The sequence below is a fragment of the Echeneis naucrates genome, chromosome 8 (assembly GCF_900963305.1).
Source record: "Echeneis naucrates chromosome 8, fEcheNa1.1, whole genome shotgun sequence".
NCBI lineage: Eukaryota > Metazoa > Chordata > Actinopteri > Carangiformes > Echeneidae > Echeneis > Echeneis naucrates.
The window spans coordinates 4639952-4651099 of NC_042518.1; positions in this window are offsets into that span (position 1 = coordinate 4639952).

The window sequence follows — 11148 nt, forward strand, 5'->3', positions numbered from 1 at the left end:
TACCAGGTTCAAAACACTAACAATTTGTGTCGTACCCCCCAATCCATCCATCCGTTTCCATTCATCGATCCATATATCGTCTGGACTCGCTGTCTTCCGGATCGGCATCCTAGTGTTCACTGAGCAGGAGGTTAGGAAACGCGCAGGGCGGGTCAGCGGTCTGTTACAGATCAGCACACTTTCACACTCATATTTACACGTGGTGAAGTGCGAGGGTGCGGTCAAACTGACCAGTGTGTCTTCGTCGGAGTGCTGTGACATTAACTGAAGTCAGTGAGCTCACAATAGTTCCTGGCTCAGCATGAGCTCTTTTGGAAGACAAGAGGGGGGAGCTGTACTGGAGAAAAAACAAAGAAATCCCGTGAGGAGGAAGAAGAACAAGCGATTGTTTTTTGTTTCCCAATTGGATTACAGTAGGAGCTACAGAGAAGAAAACGGCGTGAAATAGCACACAGCTGTACAGAAATACAAACCAAGCAGAAGAAAGACTGAGGAAGGTGGAGAAAAACCTCACAGTCAGCTCAAAGCCAACACGTAGCCTCCATTTTTTTTATTTTTTGAGTCTGGATTTTCCCTTCCATCCATCTACATAGTCTGAGATATCCACCCACATAGTTCAAGTAAAAGAGTATAATCATAAATTTGATTAACTCCCACTGCGATTGTTGAATATTCATCTGTGGGATTATCTCCATTTGTAAAGTGGAAGAGGTTTTTTTTTTTTTGTTTTTTTTTTCTCTCACCAGGACGCAGCTCTTCAGAGAAACTTGGGGTAGTCTGACAGCATGATGGAGGCAAAAAACAAAAACAGCTGTCTGTGCTCTAAAAGAGAGTGTTCACTTTAAGAAGTTAACCGAGCGTTTTTGTTTATCATTTGAGTTAAAATTGTATTTCATAAAACTACCTTTCACTAAGGGAGCTGATCAGCGTTGAGTGGAGTTAGTTTGTCCTCACCTGCTGGGTCCAAAATATTCATATTTATGTAAACTGCTTTTTAAATCAGGATGCTTATTTGAAAACGCACTTATTATGTCCGTAATGATTTGAATAGAAGATTATGATGCCATTAGTCATTTTCTTTTGTATGCCTCATTTCCTTCTTAAGAGGAAAGCAATGTTTGAGACATTACTCGCACAGACATCAGATCAGTGCAACCCACAAGAATTTTAGTTTTCTGAACTTTGACGACAACTTTATTGTCTCTAACATATATTTGTTACAAATAATTGGATGGTTCTACATCAGGTATCATAAACCACAGCACCTGTAATGGATTTTAGTTCCTTTGAGACTCAGCAGTATTATTATTTGTGAAATATAACTGAACAGAAAAGTGTGTTGTTCCTTTCATGCCAGAATTTTTGAGTGAAATTATAGGATCTGTTTAAGTTGATTGGCCTCTCTGTGTTATCATTATTGCACTAATATTGATTTCTATTATATATATATATATATATATAGTATTCTATAATAAACAGGATGGTGCTGTTCAATTTGCAATTATTGTTTTGGTCTCTTGCTGCTGCAGGTAATTTGCATATTAAAGGAGAGAAATAGGAATTCTAGTTCAAGATCCTTTGTGGGTAGCTATTGATGAAACCGTTTCATGGTGCTGCATACTGAAGTAACCTAAAACAAAGCAGGTCTGTTGATTTGGAGCGGACTCCAATGATGGAAGAGTAAGTTTGAAAAAAAAAAAAAAAAAAAAAAAAACTAACAAAAATTGACTCCAAACCATTTTCACAAACGGAGGAAGTGTTGGATTGTTCCACCTGCTTATTTTCCCACAACACAATTGAATCGAATTTGTTCCTCGAAAGTGTCAAAGCCGTGTGATTCAACGTGCTCCGGCTTTGAACACGTTACATCCCATAGCCAAGCATCAAGCGGAGACACGGACGGAATATTTGTATATTTGTGTTTGAATTATCTCATCGAAGCGCTGCTATAACCAAATCTAACTCAACGGCAGCAGTCGTCCGTACACGGGGAAGTGACATTAGCGCATGACACGTTGGAGACCGGAAAGATGAAAGGCAGAGCATTAGCTGTGCAGTGGCATACTTATGTGAACAACCTGAGGCAAAACTAAAACACATAGCTCAGTGCTCCAGCGGGCTAAGTACTTGTAATTATTCTCACCGTATATCACATTTAATATTCTCTTTAAATATACAAACACACACACACGCACACATGGATGTATATACCTTCATTAGGACCTGTGAGGCCCACGGGAGTCCTGCAATTATGCAGGCTGTCAGGCAGAATTCAGGCCGCATGAGGATACATGTACAAAATGATTGAGATGCCCTCACCTGGAGTCCTACTGCTGTAAGAATGTAGGAGGAGGCATTATTTCCACACAGCGAGCAGCACCAGAGCAAGAGCATACTTAAAATGAAGGTTTAATAGTCGAGCGTTTTGATGCATTTAGGAAATTTAACCGATTTGTTAAAGCGCCCCACGGATGACTGGGGCTGTGAGTAAGACACAGATAAGCCAAATATCTCTAGACGAGCTCCATCTTTGCTTGTTTATTTGTAGGAGTATAAGACTGCGTCAGAGCTAACCATTTACCTCAAATTACATCCCCACGTTTACAAAGAATCACAGCCACTTAAGGTAAAAGACGGATGTAGCACAACGTAAGCAGGATTATTTTAGCGGTCGGCCGCCTGGAAAAAATAAAATGAAATCCACGGCGCTCATTTTTCCTCCGAGGAGAGGAGACACTCCTCCGACAAAGCACGTTTAATTTGAAAAACAATGAAGGGAGGAAAAAGGCGATTTCAATGAGGCAGGAAATGTAATGCATCTGGGCCAGCAGCTTTGATGGGAGTCCATCAACTCCAATATTAATGCGAGGATTTGTGTGGCCATTCATGTGTCGTGCTCTCTGGCTGAGAGAGAACACAGTAGTTCTATTACATGGGTTAGCACTTCTGTCGAGATCATCTGAGACCTGCTGGACATTTTCCTTCTGTGTCCTCTCCCACATTGTCACCGCTGTGCTGAGCGGAGTGAATTCAAACAAATAACGCCTACAACATACCTACGTACGAGATGTATCCGCAGGCAAGCCTGGAAATGGCCAACAGACCACTTTGTTATTTGTTTCGCTCAAGAGATTTCATGAAGTCATCAAGAGGGAAATTACAGAGCTCTTTCCCCGCCTGTGAATGTGAGACTGATTTGAAGACATGGTAACTGCACCCAGGTTGACTTTAAAAATGTGGGGATATTTTCTGCTTCATAAGCATTCAATAAAAAGAAGCAAATGCAATTGATGTGTCATAAAAAGTAAAAAAGCAGAATAAAGAAAAAAGGAAATGTATAATGTTGCCGCCTTGTTGATATATTTTGTACCAAGTTGTTTATAATAGTTGATACCTGAGTTTTGTGTAACTTTATGCTCAGGTTTGATTGAAGCACTTATTTTTAAGTTAAATGTGCAGCGCAGAGACATGGCTCACATTAGCATTAGCAGGTTCAAACTTTGTTCCTTTACTCTCTCTAAAAACTCCCCAATGTCACCGCTCAAACATCAACCTCTATTTTAATCCACACACACTAATTGGGTTGGATAAATACATCTAAACATCGAGGGCAGTGGTCTGGAAATTCAGGAGAGCAAATGACGCGGGGCGTTCGAGTGCGGCAAAGAGCACGCAGAGGTTGGAGCTTCTGGACCGAGCGGCAGCGTGGCACACTATTGGTGGGAAATGGAGGACATCTTGCCAGGGGTACGACTTCAAACATGTAACAGCCCGAGTAGCTCCAAGCCAAGGGAACAGATTGCTAAAATTACCACAACCCCTCACACACCAGAGTCCCCTTTTGGAGTGGACTTCGGGTAGTGGCATGTTGATCTGGAGCAGTGTTGGCCCACACATCCCACTGCCAATCTGTATTCTGTTTGAACGCGCAGACATCTCCTTTTAGCCCTGCTTTTCGTTTCAAATTCTGTTCGGACTGGGTGTTTTTGGCAGCCAGGACAGGTGATTGGCATCTTCTCTCTGAATTTATAACAAAATCAATTCTTTAACAGCATCCCTGAGCACACCAATCTAAGAGAGATGCTTGCTACCTCCCCCATTTTCAACTTCACAGGCGAAGGCTATAGACGAATCCCTTCGTATACTTACCCATATCGGCCCTGAGAGCCGTGGCAAAGAGCTGCTTCAGTTGGCAGTGTCAAGTGATGCGCTACATGTTAGGAGCCAGCAGCTGAGGGAACCACCTTGTTAATTGAGGGCCGCATTTGAGAGATTGACTAATTGATCAAGGCCTTTACAGAGGTAGATAATGCATGGCTGTTCTGTCGCAAGGGGAGGAGCCTTGTCAGTGATGATTCATGTGTCTCTTGCAAGAGAGTTGGTCTCAATGGCCTCTTTTGTTTGGCAGGAGACCCCCCCCCCCACCCAAATCAGAATTAAAAAGGTGAGGCTAGTGTTGATAGGTTGCCACAAATGATACAGTGTTGTATGTCTGTATACATCCCCAGATGGCTGCTGCAGCCCCTGAACACCGTCAGGATACAGGGAAGATGTATGGCTGTGCTGTAATGAAAGCATGAAGGGAACCCGAGTCACAAAGGAAATGTCTCCATCACACAGGTAGAGAGGTAATCATGCCCCCGTGTACTGTACTGTGTGGGGAAAAAAATGAAATGTGTGGCAGCAATGCAAAGCTAATAAATTGAGGGTGAGGCTGAAATACCTCTCATCAGATCTGTGAACTGAGGTGGTGCATTGTCTTGGGATGTTGCTATCATCTTGTGCGTGGGGTGTGTAGAATTGGTATGGGCAGGACGGTGAGACAGGTGTAGACTAATGTGGGGCAAATGTTGCAGCGGTGGCAGAAGATGCATACGGTGTACACGCAGGTCAGTTTTTGTTGAAGGAGAGTGCTGACGGACATTATTAGTCTTTTCCGTTGCGCTGAATGATGTCATCATTGCAACAACTATAGTGTGAGCCAATCCCACACATTCCCATGGGAAGATTACGTTTGCAAAAAAAATCTAATTCCCAGGCGTTTCGATGAAATTACAAAAAAAAAAAACAAAAAACTTTACACTCATAAATAATTAGTTGAAAGAGTTTCTTTGTGCTTGGCACAAAAAAAAAAAAAAAAACCCCTAAAAGTTTTAATAGGTGAATTTTTGGACGTGTGTTTATTTTGCTGTGGCTTCAGAAAGCATAAAGGCCCTTGATTGTGTTAAAATTCCCATCTCTGTCCATCAATCCACTCTCAGAAAAGTGAAAATCTTGAATCCAACACTGAAATCTCTCGCTCACAAAAAGTATGAAGACCCTTCGGGCTGAAGTTCATCCTCTATCTATCCAACCATTATCTTTTTTCGCTGTGAGGCAACGGTGCCAACCATCGCACCACTGTGCTGCCCTGAGGTGCTTCCTGTTTGCTTTAATTATCTTTGACATGTGTCTAGTATTGACACGTGTCTGAACACTTTCAGGTTACTGCATCTGTAAGTGTAGATGTGAGCATTTCTGTATACGTGCGACGACGCAAGTGGGTGTTTGCTTATTTGTTCAGTTAGTTGTTGGGTTGTTTTTGTGGATTTTTGTGGTTTGTATGTCTGTCTGATACATTCCCATTTTGATTATACTGTTGTGTTTAATAGCCTGAGATAATGCCAGGGACACAGATGATGATGTTGTTGATTGTAAAGGCCACACATGCAAATGTTTTCTGCTTGAATAATTACAAAATGATATTTGATGGTGTCAAATTGTCGTACAACTCGGATACATTCCCTTACTGCTCAAATCAGTTGCTGTCAGCAACTGCATTGAAATGAAAAACAAAAAAACAAAAAACTGTAACAGCTTGGATTGTTTTCATGACTTCACACGGGCTACAATGCTGAATCCCAGTATGTCTATGTTTTACTTAGCATTAGCACCGAGATTACGGGGCCATATCAGGGAGAGGATTCGGTTTGAGACTCCCTCAGTCTAACCGTGCTAAAATACAAACTAGTCGGTCTTGCCAAGTTTGCCTGGAGTCAGTGAACTGCCAAATCTCACATCCTACAAGCAAAGGATTCATCACAGTGTTTCATCAGCAGGAAATGTGGCAACTGGAAATGTTTTCTGTGGCCAGACAGAGAATCAAAGGGTCTTCCCACTCACATTTTAACTGTTTGCATGGATTAGGTCCACAAAGTACGTTATTGATTACCGCAGAGCTGCTAAATCCTTTGCTTTGCAGCAAATGAAGGTGAGTTGTGAATCACGCTTCTGAGAAGTTATTCCTCAGAGGAGAGACAGAGAGGGTGAGCGTTTTACCCGTTCATATTGTTAGCTCAAAATGTCAATGTCAAAAATGCTATCAAGTTAATATAAGACAAACTTTAAGGCCCACAGGCAAGGCAGGACAAACCCCACCCCGTGCCCCGCCCCGGGGCAAATCTTCTCTGAGCCACACAGAGGGGGCTGATGGACTGGTTGGGTTTGATTTCAAAGTAAACATGAGAAGCTTAGGGGGTGCAGCACTCCTTCAGCTCAGCTGCGTGTCTTAAGCTACGTTTAGACAGTTTATGAATTTTGCTTTCAACGTATTTCTGAGAGAGTGTGGAGAATTAAACTTTGTCATAAAGATTTAATTCAAAGTGTATGACTAGCATAATCAAAGTAAATTAAAGTTAAGCATGTCTGCATAATCTGAAACCGAAAAGGACCAGGGGCTGCAGCCATTTCAAACAAGACTGCAGTTTCCAAGGTTACCAGATTTGTTTTTTTTTTTTGTTTCTTCTTTTTTTTTTGATAGCAGGGTTTAGTAATATGTTATAATTTGTTTTTGATGAGGGAAGAAAATAAAATGTAAAAAAAAATAGAACGTTAAAGGAAATTTGGCAATGTGGCCCACAATTCGTCTGCTCCTTGTTGAAAGGCCGTTCAGTAAAGTGAAAATTAAAATGGGCAATTTTTTTTTTTTTTATTGTCCTATATATTTTTCTAACGTGGAGAATCTTTACTGTACCTTCCAGCCCAAATTCATGGATATGAAACCCATTTTAACATATTAAAGATTTATTCCGAGGGGTTGACGTTTCACAATGTGAACACAGAACTTGGATGATGGATCATCACCCATTTGATGGCTGGATGTGATAAGAGCCCTTGGGCATGTTTGTTCAGCCAAGAGGCAGCTGGTTCGAGAATTGAATTATTTTACCCAGCTATATTTGTGTTTTGGCCTCCTTGAAACACGCTTAATATGTTTCAGATAACCTGATACAAAAAAAAGTGTATATTTTTATGTTATTTTATTATAAAACGGGATTGAAAATGTCAAGAATTTCCATCCATATTGGAGCATCTCTGTCCCACATGCATGGAGCTGAGTGCAAATAAAGCCCCTTTGTCGGGGGTACAGTGGAAATCATCAATCAACTCCTTCGTTTTGCTCGATCAATACCATGTGATGACACTTTGACATCACTCTGCATGTGACTGTCCAATACCGTTGAGAGAGAAAAAAAACAGAGAGACTCTGCCTCTGAATCCGATCTGCCATGATACATCTACCTCTCCCTCTCCTTATTCAAAGAGGCAGTTGTTTGGGACAGAAGCAGCGGCAGGTCACAGGTGCCACGAAAATTAACCACCTTCTTCCTTCCACCGCAAACAAGTGCCTACATTTACCCTCCCGCATACTGACATGCTCCACGGAAGCATTCACCCAGAGGATTAGATTTCCAACTCGCCCTCAAATGAAGAACGGACTGCTTTTCACAAGTAGAGGTGACTGCAGACTCAGTTCGAAGCTGGTAACGTGTGCCAACATCAGATGGCAAGAGATTTATTTCTTTTTTTTTTTTGTTGTTGTTGTTGTTGTTCACAAACTGCCAAAAGGCATTCTCAACTCAGGTGTGTGTTTTGTGTTTTGTTTTAGTTTTTTTCCTCTTGCTCATTTTTAACTCTGGGTATCCTCCTGAACTCCTGTTGTGTTTGTAAGCCAAAATCACATTTTTGCACGTGTAAAAAGCTCAGATACATCAATTTTAGTCTCTTTTTGTATTCGCCAATTTGAAATCGGACACACATCAGGACGCTGAAAGCAACCTCTTTATGCATTTCACTGATTTGTGACGCTGAATTTGAACTCTTTCACTGAGGAGATTTGGCTGATATGTTTGCAGCTAGCCCACCTTTTTCATTTTTCGTTTGTTCTGTTTATTGAAGTATAGAAACTACATTTCTTTTAGTGCTGTTCATACAGTCAACCCTCCTGTGCGTCTTGACAGAAGTTTTGAAGCCTTAATCTCTGTTTTACAGCCTTGCTCTGCAATACTTTGGATGTCATTTGTGAATCTGACCTGCCGAAAAGCCTTTGGAGTCAAAACACTGTCAACAAAGAAAGCATGACACACCTGACTATCTCTTGTTACCTCTTTGCATACTAAATTATTAAGCTTTGAAGGGGGAGGACTTTGCTGCCACAACACTGCTCTCTGCTGGTAAATGAACTTCCTCTGTAGGGTCTGACCTTTGCACAGTTCCAGGACAGAAGTGGCGGGGAGGAGCGCTTGGGTTTGCATTTGTCAAAGGAAAGAATAAATGCCATAAAAGCAAGCAGGAGATCCAATTTAAAAATAAATAAATAAATGAAAAAATGTTGAATCCAAGGCCCTGTATGACAGTGCACTCTCAGCATCGAAATGTGATATGCTGTATATTTGCATATGTATGTAGACATTAATCATCTGCCCGGTGTTGTTAATTTTTATTTTTTTTTTCTTTTCCTGCAGTGCATTCTCTGCAGAGTAAGGGTTAGTAATGTTCTGTCTGCGTTACAATGCACATCCTCCAACTTGCAGACTTCCAGATCATTTGAAGGGGCGCTGACGGAGAATGCTCACAAACGTTTGGAGTAGCATCATTTTTTTTCAAGTCCTTTTCGTCCATATGCATGAGCTCCACATTCACACCATCTCAGGAGCTAGGCATTTTCCTGCAGAGCCCCTGGAGCTGACCACCCACCTCTTTTTAGCCTTGTTAAAGAACCAGAGGGAAATCATATTTCAAGATGGATCCCCTCTCTCTTCATCTGTACTATGCTTATTACTGCAACCAAGAAAGATCAAAGCTACCTAAACTACCCTAAGAGCTCGCAGCCCCTAAAGATTCTTCACAGTACTAGAATAACGAGGTGAAGACTGCCTTCACTTTTATCTTTGCCTTGCTTAGCAAGTGAGTCATATTTGTCAGAAGTGAGTCGTTTTGGCCAGAAGTGCCATACTCCTTGAATAAATGCACCGAAGGAGAGTTGAAAACGGGGGATTACTCAAACAGGCAAACACATACAATTTATTGAATGCATCTTTTTTTTCCTGCGGTTTCTAAAGGCTGAAACCAAATATCCAGTTATTGATTCCTGAATCAGCATCACTCAAATCATGCAGCAATAATCAAATGTGACCAGTATCAAGCGGCGAGTGAGGGAGCAGACTAACCTGTGTACCGTCTCCGTCTCTGTCTACGCTGGAACAGCTGTTTGAGCTCTAATTAAAGAGAAGTAGCAGGTGTCACCTGAGCCCCAACTGCAGGGGCACACCTGGTTGCATTAATTTGATCCAAAGTGGTTTTGATGGACTGCCTGCACTGTGGCGTCCCGCATTAAGCCGCTGGAACTGAGCACCTGCTTGGAGCGAGCAGGCGTGGACCCCGCTCCGTGGCGGTACACCAAGCTGGGTGAGCCCTCGTCTCTCCTTCACGGTGATCCACCGGGGGCTGCTCCGACTTTCCAGCAGCATCAGTCGGCGAGCGGCGCTGCCACGCTGACCTGTAGTCACACTGAGCTGAGGGCTGTGGTTGTGCCCCAGATAATTGTCTGTGGAAACCTCCCCGAGGCTGTAAAGGCAGCTTGTTTCTGGTCTCCTGATGATTTCACAGGACATTTAACTTTACACCTCTCATTTGTTACCTCTTCGGGGTATTTCCAAATATCCATTACCAGGTTTCCCAGCAATGTAGCAACCTTTAACCTCCACTAGCTTTTATGTATGCATAAATTACCTCAGGGGATAAATGTGACACTGCATTTGGGAGTAGTTACATGATGCATGTTTGTGCAAGCACGCAGATGACCTTCAAAAGTGAGCAGTGAGACAGTAAAATGCCCAGAATCGAACTGCTGGAATTATTGATGCAACATTGTGTCATCTCTCTGACACTTCAATTCCCTAACGAAATTTACATACCCCAAGAATGAAGCTGCAGTGGCTTGAATGGGTCCTGCCTTGGGCCATGCCACAGTCTCTGTTGCAACAGTCTCTTTGTGCCATGACAATACATTAATTTCATGAGTCAACAGGCTATGACTGGCAGTTTGTGTCGAGCTAAACAGTGTTTAATTGGATTCTGATCCACGGCAACACCACCGGAGGCTTGTTCCCCCTTTTTATTTCAGCTGCACCTGGAGCGTAATGGCGGTGATTACATCCTTCCTGTGGTGTCCTGATGGTTCAGCCACTTGCAGGCCTCTGGGAATACGTCGCAGACAGTCACGGTCCACGCTGCCCTGCTGTCCCATTGTCAGCTGTGGGCAAACCCCCAGCAACTGCTGCAGCTGCTGCTGCTTCTGCCGAGGCTGTTTGGTGTGGCGCTGCTGAGACAAGCCCAAGTTCAAAGGGAATTATAATAATACAAACCAAATGAATTGTTTACTGCACAAATTCAGGCTCAGTTGAAATCTTCACCAACGAATCAACATGATGTAGAGGCATAAAATTAAAGTTGTGAACTTCAAAGTGGAAGAACTCACAGAGAGAATATTTCTGAAACAATTCACCTTTGATCAAAAATAAACGTTGCACACTGGAACTGCGATTACAGGCAACATTAACATTTAAAATATTCGTTTCTGCGTAAGAATACATGTCTTATTTGTTTAGGGTGAACTGAATAGTGACAGTGAATCTCAGTCTGGGCCAAAAGCAGTTTTTCAGCTTTCATCACATGATTTTCAGCATCTCTTAATGAGAGGGATCGTGTGACCAAGCTCTGAGACTGGAACTGAAATGAAATGAAACAAAGGTTTCGTCAGTTCTCTTGTAAAAGTCCTAAAACATCTCACACCTTTTTAAAATTAAATTCTTTCGATATTTTTTCTCA